This window comes from Python bivittatus, unplaced genomic scaffold, assembly GCF_059951505.1.
Source record: "Python bivittatus isolate LINGU-HERP-01145 unplaced genomic scaffold, Pbiv_v1 ctg000700_np1212, whole genome shotgun sequence".
NCBI classification, from domain to species: domain Eukaryota; kingdom Metazoa; phylum Chordata; class Lepidosauria; order Squamata; family Pythonidae; genus Python; species Python bivittatus.
In genome coordinates this window covers 8,156,311-8,169,591 of record NW_028277098.1, presented here as the reverse complement: position 1 = coordinate 8,169,591, position 13,281 = coordinate 8,156,311, and the positions used below count along the sequence as shown (strand labels likewise).

At 39.7% G+C, this 13,281-nt stretch overlaps 1 long non-coding RNA gene across 1 annotated transcript in view; it reads left to right on the top strand.

Annotated features, from left to right (window-relative positions):
* Positions 1 to 3,698: 3,698 nt before the first annotated feature.
* The window catches only part of LOC148214126 (uncharacterized), a 79,418-nt gene continuing 69,835 nt past the window's right edge, over positions 3,699 to 13,281 (top strand). The window contains exon 1 of the long non-coding RNA XR_015798443.1: positions 3,699 to 9,050. This is a non-coding gene — a long non-coding RNA (uncharacterized LOC148214126). The remainder of the gene's footprint in view (positions 9,051 to 13,281) is intronic.

Genomic DNA, 13,281 nt, shown 5'->3' with positions numbered 1-13,281 from the left:
CATTGGCAGGTGCCAAAACAGGTAAGATCAAAGCTCTGCTTCTTCGTATGTGTGTGTGATTTCAATGAATATCGTAATAGGACTGGGCTTTGATTGCAATGCCACAACCACCTGTGTACTGCCTGTTTTAATCACCTGCAGATGCTGCTGAGAAGCAGATACATAGCTGGCTTAAAAATCATATTCAGACAGATTCATTCATTCATTCATTCATTCATTCATTCATTCATTCATTCATTCATTCATTGCCTTCAAGTCAGTTTTTGACTCCTGGTGACTGCCTGGACAAGTCCCTGCAGTTTTCTTGGCAAGGTTTTTCAGAAGTGGGTTGCCATTGCCTTCTTCCTAGGGATGACAGTGAGTGATTGGCCCAAAATCACCCAGCTGGCTTTGTGCCTAAGGTGGGACTAGAATTCAGGTCTTCTGGTTTCTAGCCTGGTGTTTTAACCCCCACACCAAACTGACTCTATTTCTCAATGCTTGTATAAATGATTTGGATGAAGAGCTGAAGGGAAAGCTTGCCAAATTTGCAGATTATAGAAATCTACAAATTGGATATCTAATAGGTGTAGCTAAGATCATACCACAACAGCGTGATGCAGTGGTTGAGGTGTTAACTAGGACAATGGAGATCCAGGTTCATGTCTACCTTCAGCCATGGAAATTGATTGGATGACTTTGGGCCAGTCGGTCTCTCACAAACCATTGTATCTCACAAGGTGATTGTTGTTGTTGCAGGGATAAAATGAAGGGAGATCCCCATCTGAGTCACCTTGAACTTTTGGAGGAAAGGCAGAATATAAATCTAACAAGCTAACTAAATGACTGCAATAAGTTAGAGAAATGGGCAAAAATAATAGGATAAAAGTTAACAGAATCAATGTAACTTTTTCATTTAGAAACAGAGATATAATGCCCAGGCACAGGATGGGCAATGCCTGGCTTGGTAATAATATTTGTGAAAAAAGATTTTGAAATAGTAGTTGATTACAAAGTGATTATGAGCAGCAGTGCAATGTAGCTGCAAAAAAAGTTAATTCCATCTTAGGCTGCATTAACAGAAGTACAGTTTTCAAATTACAGAAAATAATAATAATTGAACTTTATTCTTCTTTTATCAGGTACCATCTCAAGTTCTCTATCCTGCTCCAGGCATCATATTTTATGAAGAAATTCAGAGAAGTACAATGAAGATGGCCAGAGAACTGCAACTAAGCCCTATTTAGGGAGAGTGAAGGAGAAGAAAATACTTAGTCTGAGAAGTCTGAGTGGGTGTGGGACAGCATAGTTCAAATACCTTAAATAAAGTCCCAAGAGGAAAGTGAAGACCCCTTCTTGATTGCTTCAGAGTGCAGGACAAAAAGTATAAAAGCTTTACATTATAGAAGGATAGATTATGACTGAATGTTAGGAAAAAATCCTTCTGAATAATAAGAACAGTTGGATGGTAGAACCAATTGCCAAAACTGGTGATAGGCTCCTTTTTACTGGATGTGTTCAAGCAGAGACTAGAGAACATCTGTCTTGGAGGCTTTAATCTGAATCCCTGCCCTGGGACTTCCAGGGAAGAAATAGCAAACTGAAGACTGAGGCGGAATGAAGAGCTGGCAAGTTAACCAGCTCTTCATAATTCCTTTCTGGACAAGGAGAGGACTTGAGATCACCCACAAGTGCTCCAGACAGTTGCTCCCTGCAAGAAGACTACAAGACAGTGGTCTCTAGTGGGTTTAGAGCTCTGGGAGATGAGGGAATAGCCATCTTGCTCAAACTATGGTCAACACCTTCAAAAGGACACTGGGTTCACATACTTCCTTTTCTGAATCCCTGCCCTGAGTGGGGGAATTGGATTTAATGGCCTAGATGTCCCCTTTCAAAGTTTTGATTTTAATATAGGCAGCCATGGAAGAAAATTCACAGTTTTAGAAGGTCTAAAGGACTATAAGGGAATTAATTCATTAATGTAATTACAGCTTCAAGAAAGTGAAAATGTACAGCTCAATACAGTTGCAGCATAGTCACACAGTGTGGGCTTTGTCTCCCAACATTCTGAGTTCATGTAAAGCAGGAAGAGGGGCTGATATAATTTAGTACGTAGTAGTATCCATGAAGCCTTCAGACACAGGATACACTCCATACAATTCAATAGCCATTCTGTAAGTAACTGCATTTTACGTGTGATCTGCTCATAGACCCCCTCAGTGCAGCGCACTGCAGAATGTGAGGCATTCAGGGCAAGATAGAGACAAACGGCACATCATATCTTGGGGCAAGTTGTGTCATTGTCTCTAGCTGAATATGTGAAGCTGCCTTAGAGTTAAGCACTGCCTCGTTTGGCCGGCAGCAGCTCTCCAAGTCTCAAGGGTACTTCTTCTTGACTTTTACCACCGAAAGCTCTTTAAGCTAAGGATGACTGAATATGGGGCATTGTGTATCCAGAGTATGTGCTGTATCATTGATACTACATTGCTGGCACAGCAGTTGCTGCTCTAGAGGTAAAGACTGAGAGTTTTCATTGGATACTTTTTGCTACTCCAACGTTATGTCTTTTCTTTTTTTGTTCTGGAACATCTCTTGGGACCCATATGGGCAACAGCCCTGGATGTTGTTAGGAAGAATGGTCTGCTCACCTGTTCATAAAGTTATGCTAGCCCCTCATATGTGTACATGATGCTTGGATGTAATTACTGGGATCACCTTTAATATGTTAGTACTATGGTGCCAGTAGATAGGAGTTTATTGATTGGAATTTCCATACTTAGTTTTCCCCTCTTTTAGCATTCTGCCATGGCATCATATAAATTGTTTCTAACTGGCACATGAATGGAAGAAAGGTTGATGTATATCCTATGTCTCTGACCCTTTTCTTGGCTTTTTTTTCTTTGCTGCACTGGAACATTGAAAGGCTCCACTTCTTTTCAATCTGAGCTAAGAGGCAGCCATCTTTATCCAGCTAGGCCACAGTAGACCAGCGAAGTGTATGTTGCTTGTATAAAGCGTAACTGATTTGGGCTGAAGATAAAACTGTAAAACCAGGAAAAACCCACTGTACTTTCAATGTTTGCATTTTGGTATTTTCATTTTCATGTACCTCTTTCAAAAGCAGCTTTGTACAGGGAAAGGTAGCATGTTTGTATAGCAATGTTTAAGGTGTGGAGAAGCACTCATTTGACTATATCATAATGAGCAATGTGGCCAAAATATAAAGACAGTTCCACAACTTGAATGGAAAATCCAGATTTTATTATTCATCAGGGCTATCATAGTTGAGTTCTAAAAATCCATGTGTCCACCAGATAGCAACAAAGAGTTTGAATTTCTTCTATCTCATTTTGCAACCCAGGTATGGCAGTGCTGTATCAACAGACAATAATTATTTATCAGTTCAGACCTCAGCAAATGTAACAGTATTTTTTAGTTTTTGTCTCTTAGTAAAATATTGTGGGTATTTTTCCATACGTGATGTGAAGCCTGATAAGTAAGACTTGTGCAATGCACGATCAGGGATGTAGGTCACTCAGTTTATTCTTTTCTTGGCTTGAGACCTGCATGTGACCTTTACAGAAAAAAGACAAAGACAAAGAAAGAGAGAAGGAAGGGAGGGAGGGAGGGAGGAAGGGAGGGGAGGAGAGAGAGAGAGAGAAAGAAAGAGAGAGAGAAAGAGAGGAAGGAAGGAAGGAAGGAAGGAAGGAAGGAAGGAAGGAAGGAAGGAAGGAAGGAAGGAAGGAAGGAAGGAAGGAAGGAAGCCTGCCTGTGGTAACAGAGCAGTATTTATGCAAACTGGGAAAATCTAAGTCCTGTTATTGTAGGAGCCAGCTTCTGATGACTCACAGAAACTCCTGTAACCTCCACCCTGTACCAAATAACCACGACTAATCTCTCTTGGCAACACATTCCTGACACTACATTACTTCTGGTCAGAAATAGCTGCCTGGCTGAAGAACACACATTTTCTCCCCACGACACAGTCTTGTAGCAGATCTGTCGAAAGCTGACGTCACCATTCCCTTCCCTGAAGGCTCACATTTCATCCACCAATGACTGGCACTTTCAGAGCAGGCCTGGGGAAGATTTTAACTGGCTGATTCCTAACCTGATCTTAGTTCCCGTGGCTAATATAAACCGCATGTTCCTTTGTGGCTCTTCACAGACATCTGTGGGAGGTTGGGGACATTCTGCACATTTTGCCCTTTGAAAAGAGCTGCTGCTTGCTGGAACACTGCTTGCCTACCAGGGAGGGGGATCTTTGGATGTTAAAGGAGTGAATAGCTTTTGGAACTTTCTGGGTATTTGCCAAACCTTTGGAACAAGTATGCAAGAATAATTAATTATCCACTTCCCAGCCTATATTTCTGTATTTCTGACCTGGGTATAGTCCCAATGGGTTGTAGGGAGACAGACTTTGGGAGCAGAGCACAGTATTTCAGGCTCACTCAACGATTTTATTATTTAAAGAATGGCTTTCTCATAGCCAACTAGCCATTTGCTACTTATTTCTACACCCACTATTTTTATTCCCTTTGGAGATCAGTAATGTGATGCAAAGTGGAGAACAAAGTAAGAAAGAATAAGTGGAAATAATTAGGCTGGAACAGGGGCATCTGCAGGGACAGTTGCTGGATTCAAAATGGAGGGTGTGATCAAGTGATCAAAACTCTGCCTCTTTTTAATATGTGTCACACATATTGCATGTATGTAAAAGGGGACAGGGCTTTGATCGCCCAGTCGCACCCACCATTTTGAAGCCCGTAACCATCACTATGGAGGTAAAAGAAAGGGAAATCTAGCTACACTGACTTTTATTTTACAAATGTCTGATCCAATATGAAATCAAAGTTTATACAAACATCGTTAACTGTACCTCTTAGTACCTTTCTGTCCTTGCTTCCACCATACCTATACACTGCTTCGTACATTGCTTTTTATTCTTTAAACTTCTCACCTCTCTCTTTCTGAGGATTTTTGAATTCCACAACAACTTTCTCAGGCTTCCCTTTCATCTCAGCCCATTCATCTTTCACTCAGAGTTGTTATGGAATTTGATCTTCATATATTCTCTGCATATGATCAAACTTCCTTAATGTACTTCTTTCATACATTTTTCATTCTGTCCACATTCATTCAGCACCCATTCATTCTTGACCCTAACTGTCCTTATGACACACATTTCCGAAGTTGCCCATTTCCACCGCATTCAACTTGCTTTTCTGTTTCTGCTGACCTGTCTAATTCTCATGTTCTTGTAATAACGCAGATTGAAGCACATTCTTATACACAAACATTTTTGCTTTTGACAGACATTCCTCACACTTATTACCCACTATATTTCTACCAGCATTTTTACATCTTAAAATGTCTCCATTCATATTCCCATTTTCAGTAAATACTCTACCATTTGCTCAAGGACATTATCCTGTCTGAAAGAAATGGACATTTAGAATAGAATTAAGGCTAAAATATAAGCAAACAAAAAAGAAGTAGAACTTTGTATCTTCAGTTTATTATGTACCATATCCTAACCTGGGGGCAAGATAGATTGATATACATACATACATACACCATACACCGTTTCCCATTAGAAATTTCAAAGTAGTATTAAATCTCAGAGTGGCTTAAAATAGATAAAGCCTCTGATACTCACAGTGATTTTGTAGGCCAAGAGTGTACAATTTGCTCAAATGTGAGCTTCTTGGAGGAAAGGCAGGATATAATTCTTAATCGAAATCATGCATTTGCATTTTCTGGCTGCTGCAATGAGACTTGAACCCTGACCATATCCAAAGCAACTTAACCATCAGAGCTCACCCACATAAATCCTGAAAACTGTTTTAAATGTTCCCCATCTCTATTTTTTAAAACCCCATCTTTCATTCCATTTTTGTAAGCCTTTATCCTAATCTTAAAAGATCAATTAACCTGCTTACTGGAACAGGCCAAGCAGAAGAACTGGATGGGAGGTTGCTCTCTAGAAACCCTGAAAAGCAGTAGGAGGAGACTATTATCCTCTATTTTATCCTTGCCTCTACTCTGGTGTCCTTTTTTCCCTTTGATTTGCCTGTGATCTGTAAGCTCTGCAAGGCAGGGTACTGTCCTGAGGCTTTGTGCCCAGTGATGTGCTATGTCTTATTAAAAGAAACTTTTTTGGTTGTTAGGATAATCTTGCTACCAGTCATGAATTGCCCCTATGCAGACAAAACCCAAGATCCTTTATGTTTACTACTGGTGTGCAAAAGAGAAAATTTGAGAAGATGCAGCTTCTCAACCTTGCATAACAATCTGCAGCTGTCAAAATGCTCCTTTCTTCACAGCTATGACAGGCCCAGAGCCCTGTACACCTTAGGCTGCCTTTGGTAGCAGGATGGGTTAATTCTAACACCATATGAATTTATTTGGGATTAAGGGAAGCAGATTTAATCAGGAAAGCAGAAGAAAGATGCCCCTCCAGCACTATTTCTTTTGTATTTCTATAGTAATTAATAATCATCATGGGCTACATAAGGGACAGTCATTACTGGTGTTGTTTGGAAATAACCCTTTGAGAGAGTTTCAGATTGCCGAAGGATACTGATGTTACATTTCCATGAAACTGAGGGGAGGCGGAGAGGCACTTCTCCAAAGTATTAGCTATGGAATCTATCATATCATAGAGACAGTTCACTTCATATTATAATCATATCCCACACACACGCACACACACACACACGTGCGCACACATACACTGTAAAGGATTTTAGGCTGACCTTGGGGGAGGTCTGGAAGAGCTGCTAAGGAAGGAATGAATGAATAAGCCATTAAGAATGGAGATTACACAGCCCATAGATAGAAGGAAGCATAAGAAACTCAAAATAACCTCGCCTTGATTTTGTTTAGTATAAGAAGGAATAGAGAGAAACGGACAGGCTTTCAAGATTCTGTTATTATACCCTACAACAATAAAGTAGCATTCCTGGAATCCTCGCCATGTCTCTTTTTGACCTGGCCTATCTTGAAGGTCTCTCTCTCTCTCTCTCACATACACACACACACATACAGAGAGAGAGAGAGAGAGAGAATCAGAAGCCATTGCTCATTTAAAGGGATATCTGCGTCTCCTTGGCAGAAAACTATATCAGAATAATATCTACTGTCCCACTACCAATCCCAGTCCTGCTTCTAGAGGCTCTGTCCTGGTTTGGCACCGATTGGTGGTGCCCTGGTTTGAAGTGTCAAAAGTAGATGTTAAGCAAAGCCATTGGTTAAATCCTCTGGTTTTGCTTTTCTCCCCCTTAGTGAACATCACTGGCTGGTGAGAAGCATCCACCAATCACAGCAGTGTTGTCATTGGCTGATAGTTTTGACAGATGACTACACTCATGAGTTTAGCCATCTATCAAAACCACATCTCCCTAAGTTACTAATCATCAGGCAGTAAAATACTAAACCCACTATCCAAACGACCATAAATCAGTTAATCTCCCACATGGGTGAGCTGTGAGGTAATGTAGAGAAGCTCTCTGGGTTTACTGTATAGTTCCAGACTCCTGGATCTACTGCAAGCCTCTGGACAACTGATTTGTATGTAGGGGTCGCAGTGGACTTGTGGCTGATCTGTGGAGTAAGGCTTCATGATAACCCCAGAGTGCCTTTCCCACTTCACTGGGCAACCTCTGCTTTAGCTGATAAGTAGAACGGGTGCACTGCCTGGCAAAGTACAAAGTTTTGAAGGAGTGCTAAGCCTGCAGTCAAAATAAGCCCACTGTACAGCTGATTGGCACAATAAACTGGAAGAGCTGGGTTTCTCAAAACTAGATCTCCTGTTTTCTGGTGCTCCTCCACCAGCCACCAGTCAGTTATTCAGCAGATTGGAGGAAAATATTGGTAGAGGGTAACTGGCAGCCGGATCCTTCTCTTTCCTCTTGGAGGAAAAAAAAGAGAGAGAGAGAGAGAAAGGAAAAGAACAGTGCTAGAGGAGAATGACCAGAAGCACAGGATAAGGAGCCTCCCACACCAATCTGAAGTAGCCAACAGAAGCTAGGTTGTCTCAGCCCACAAGGTCACTTGACTGTGCTGCTGACAGAATAGTCAGTGAATGGCATCAGATTTTATTCAACTTGACAGCGCAATGCTGTGCTGTAGCAGAATAAAGAAATTGCCAGGGTATTTCCATAGCTGGAGGTAAGTGGGGAAAGGCCTACAGTAAAGATGACTGTGCCTGGGTCCATGCCCTTTCCCAGTCCCTTTTAGGCAGAATCAATCACCCCACTTTACGTGAGCAAATACATAGTTTCACCAGGCATTAACACATTGCCAACATTTATCCTGCATGGACAGCAGACATCACAGTTAGCGATACAGGCAAGCCCTGAAAGAAATTCACAATCTCACATGACTCTGACCAGTGTTTGAAGAAATGGAGGATATCAAATCAGTGGCTGCAAATGATGGACTATTATGCTCCTTTGTGAATAGGTTTACTGTTGTTCTTTCGCATTAATCTCTTTACCAAACAAAAAGACCAGTTGAGCCCTTTATCAAGATGCACAGAAACGGAGTATGTGCCAGGAAATGAAAAAAAAATGTGTAGCTTCTTTTTTTTTGATATTATGCTTTCCTCACTTCAGCTTTCGCTAAGCCTGACAGAGCAGAAATAGCAAAATAAAGCATGGAATAAAGGTAGAGAGAACTTTGGAAAGTAGCAGGCAATTTGCACCCTGACCATCTCTAAGCAACAGGCTACTTCATGAGATGTGAGAAGGTCAGCCTGTATAACAAGCGCTCAACACTTTCTACCAGTATCTCTGTAAATGGAAGAGCTGGCTGCTGGCCTATTATGCTTCAAGCCTGGGGGCGCAGGAGAGATTAATTTTGTTTTGAGCTAGCACAGGTTTCTAATTATAAACCTCCAATGGCTTGAACAAGCGGTAGGAATGAGGAGTTTAAATCTGATTTTAAGATCAGCGATTTCCAAAATGTGTTCTAGGAAATAGGAGATTTGCCCATTCTGGATCAGCTATAGCAGATGAACTTCTTTAGAAGACTGTCCTTTGATCTTTCCTTGCAATGTGCAGCCAAGGGTGAGTACTGGTATGCATTCATTTCATCATGGGCAATACATGAGGCTTGACAGCCTGGGGTACAATGCCTGGAAACCTCTGAAGTCCATGGGCTTCCCTAATAGATTTTCAGATGTACAGGTAGTCCTTGTTTAGCAACTGCCTTGTTTAGTGACCATTTGCAGTTACAACAGTGATGAAAAAGTAACTTTGTGACTGATCCTTGCATTTACAACCTTCGCAGGTCTGTAAAGCAAAGCAAAGCTGAAGTAAGATTTTAAGCGCAATTGTGGTTTCACATAGCAACCGCTTCACTTAACAACCACATTGTGGTCACTAAACAAGGACTATCTGTATACAGGATTGATATGGAAAAGATTTCCCCAGCACAGAAGGTTTGAATAACTCGTGTAGGTCATTAATCTAGCCACTAACGTCTAGCAAGATAAAACCCATGATGGCTACAGCATACATCCTACCAGAATTTACTGTCATTGTGTCCTGGATGACTGGGCTTGCTGGTTTATTTATAGAGGGCTGCCATGTACAGGTTGCAGAAATCTGGGTGACCACTAGATGGCAGATTTCTGCAGATTTTTGCAGCCCGTTCATGGTAATCCTAGTTTCCAGATAGGATAATGTTAATCAAAAGGTGGCCTGGAACTTTTAGCACATTGTTTTCTGTCCAAACTCTTCCCCTGCAGATACTAGAAGCAACAGTTGAGCTGGAACACAAATGTCCCAGCAACGTCATCCAGTGGGATGATGTCACCACCATATGGGAGCAGTCTGTTCTTTCAGCCCTGGGAGTTGCTGTTACCCATTTAAAGCAAACAAACAAGGAAACCGCATGCACCACTCAGTCCATCCTTTGACTTCATGGGAGCTACAGCGGAGCTAAGAAATTGGCAGATTTGGGACGAATGTGTGTGTGTGTTGGGGTGACTAGGAAGAGTGGAGAGAGGAGGAGGCAGCAGCTGCAGATCCCAGGAAAACAAGATCAGTTTGTTTACCCTCAGTAGAAGACACCAGAACAACAGCAAATGGGGCTGCGCTAATGGTGCAATTGTTACCACAAGAATATTAGTAAGCAGCTAAGTACCCATCCACTCTTTTGCAATTTTTCATCCATTTTGCCTCCTTATACAGTGCTATGTTTCCTCTTTTGGAACTTAGCCGGTTACAAAATGTTCATGAACCAAACCTGACCTTGTTGATTTTGTCAGATGATCCACATTCTTCTCTGAAATATTATGATAAAAGAAATAATATATGTTATACATACTGAAGTCCTGCAAAAATACTTGACTCATTTTGATACTTGAGACATTTTCAGATGAAAGACTAAATGCTGCAGCTTTGGACATTCTGTTGGATGGTAGGTTTTAAAATTGTGTTTTTTTCGTATTATCTCCTGTAGAATTTGCAAGACTCTTAGCAAAACAAACACAGTTTTAAGATTTCATGTGAAAGCTCTATTTAATATAGAGGGCCTCCTTTGTGGCAAACAGTACACAACAAGGTTAAAGTCATGGATAAAACGTAATGTATTATGCACAATAACAAGACACTGAAATCAGTAGATTTAACTGACTCTTAGAGCCTGGTGAAAAAAGTTAGTTTTTATTTGTTGCTTAATAATATAAGATGAATGGATCTCTCATTTCTGTGTCATTGTTTAAAAAGCTGCTATTTGTATTTTATTAGGCTCATTATTCATATTTACTAGACAGTAGCATCCTATTTGATGTAATTAAAAAGGCTTTTATGGAAATATGTGTGGTTATTGAGCAGTGGTGACTATTAACCCTTGCAATACACTTACAATTTGAATTTTATTTCTGTTTTCTGGGTTATTAGCTATCCCACCCAGTTTTGCAAATTTGATAAGAATTCTCTCCTCTCTCATTCATTAAAATGATGAAGAATACAGGACCTAGGCCTTAACCTGGTAGCATTCCATGTAATTTTCAAACCAGGTAGGTATCTGCATAGAGCCATAGGGGACTTTGTCAAATGATTTGCTGAAATCAAGATATATAATCAATAGCATTCCCACACTCTACTAAAGAAGTTGGCCAATCTAAAAATTAGATGAGGTTTGCCTGGTAAGACTTGTTTTTGACAATCCTATGGTGATAGCTGGGAATTACCACATTGTTTAGCTTTTCTGACACCATCTCTACCATTCTGGGCTACCTTTATATATTCTTTCTTGGTGACCTGTTTCTCTTTCTACTTACCCCATTTTTGTTTGTTTGTTTTCTTTTATTTTCAGAACTTAACTAAGGTTTGTGTGTAGCCTTATTGACTTGTACTGCTGTCCTCCATTTTTTTCTCCTTGGAATTCTTTGTGCTTTGCAAAACTCTCCATTACATAGACTTCATTTAACCACATCTTAGCTCTAGCATATGTCATATATTAACTACTTTCCCTTGATTTTTATGCAACCTCCCCAAATATACTACCCTTTACAAATTTTGCTTATATAGAATAAGGGGTGGCAGAAGACCTCATTCATTGCTGCTATTCATACTATAGTGGAATTCACTGTGAGAAATTACATCATTTCAGATTTGAACAAATCCATGATTAGTTCCATCAAATATGCATTTTCTAAAGTATTGAAATCACTGTTCATATAAATATTTCTTATTTTAGTTTCTTTTTTTTTAGATTTTCAAGTGATTTTATGCAGTTTGAAGAAAATAAAACTGGAGGTATCTTAATTACAAATACATAAACTTAAAAAAAACCGTGTTAACAATCAAAAATCTGTTCTTGAAGTCTGGCAGCTGGATTATACCAACATGATGTTTGTTTTAATTATCCTCTGAAATAGGATAACAGAAACTAGGAGAACTGGAGGTTTCCCCAACGATAACTAATGAATCCAATGTTTGTGGCAGCTTAACCAGCTGCTTCAAATTCATTACAAATGTTCAGACATTATGTCAACTATAGAATGACATAAGAAAATTATAAAGTGATCAACAGCTATTTTATAGTAAAACTGACTGATTGATAAGAAAATAAAATAAAGACATAGAAAAGGTTCCTAGACCTGGGAGCATATATGTAGATTTCAACTCCTAGGTTAATCTAATTCCATCACATGATGTTCAAACAATTTTTTCTGTTAGGATCACTGAGGAATCTCAAATGGTAACTCAGGGAAATCCTGAGACTTTACACTCAAATGTTACTATATAGAAATGAATATAGATATTTTAAAAACCCAAATATTTTATTTATTGATTGGTCTTTTTAATGCCTACACTGACACAAAACAAAAAGTTATCCATCCCTTGTATTTAGTTGTTTATTCTTGGTGGGTGAATAAAAATAGCTTTTGACGCATTTTTAATTTAGGCAGGACTTAGTCTTTCTGATCAGATCTGAAAGACTGTTAGATCTTCGATGGACAACCATGAGTTATATATTTCTTGTGCTTTTGCTCCAACCCCAGCCTTGAGGTCACATCATGGAATGATCTGATGGAGAGGGCAGAGAAGAGTTTCAGTAAGTCCAATTGTGGGTCTTTTTAAGCCATAGAAATTGGGAAGTGAAGAGAAGAGGACTGGGAAGTAAGAGGAATACTAGAATAACCCAGCTAGGTCCTTACCCTATAAGACAGTTTACCCTCTGAAATTAGAATGGCCCCAACCCTGCCAGCCTTATGACCTAGCTTTTTCTCCAGGCATTGGGCCAGGGTGGTGGATAAGCCCATCATTAGAGATGACTTGAAGCAGAATGATTATGGATCATATGTAATGTTTTTGTCTGGTGCATTGTTCTCGTACTGGTTTTAATCTTACGTTACCTACCCGGAGTTGCAATTTGCGATTTGGGCAGCCAAATAAAGCCAGTGAACAAACACATATATAGGTAGCTTCCATCCTGCTTTCCTTGTAACTTTGCTTTATTGCAATTAATTGAAACTAAAACGAAACCCAAACAAAATTCCATACACCTTAATACAGCATCATATTATCTAGCCTAACCTTTAATCAGGACCGAATTTCTTTTACAATGTTTATTCATAAGTAAGTCCTATTTAGCAAGAATCCCTGGGAACTTCAGTTAAAGATTTATTGTTTGCAAGTTCAGCCCTTTTTACTGTTTTCTACTGATTTCAGGATAGGGAAGGGAATGGATCTATTTCCCCTTGAATATCCTCTCTGGACTGTCCCAGTACCTGTGTCTATTGGTTTATTGGAAGTTTATACTTATGGTTTCTTATTTTTATAT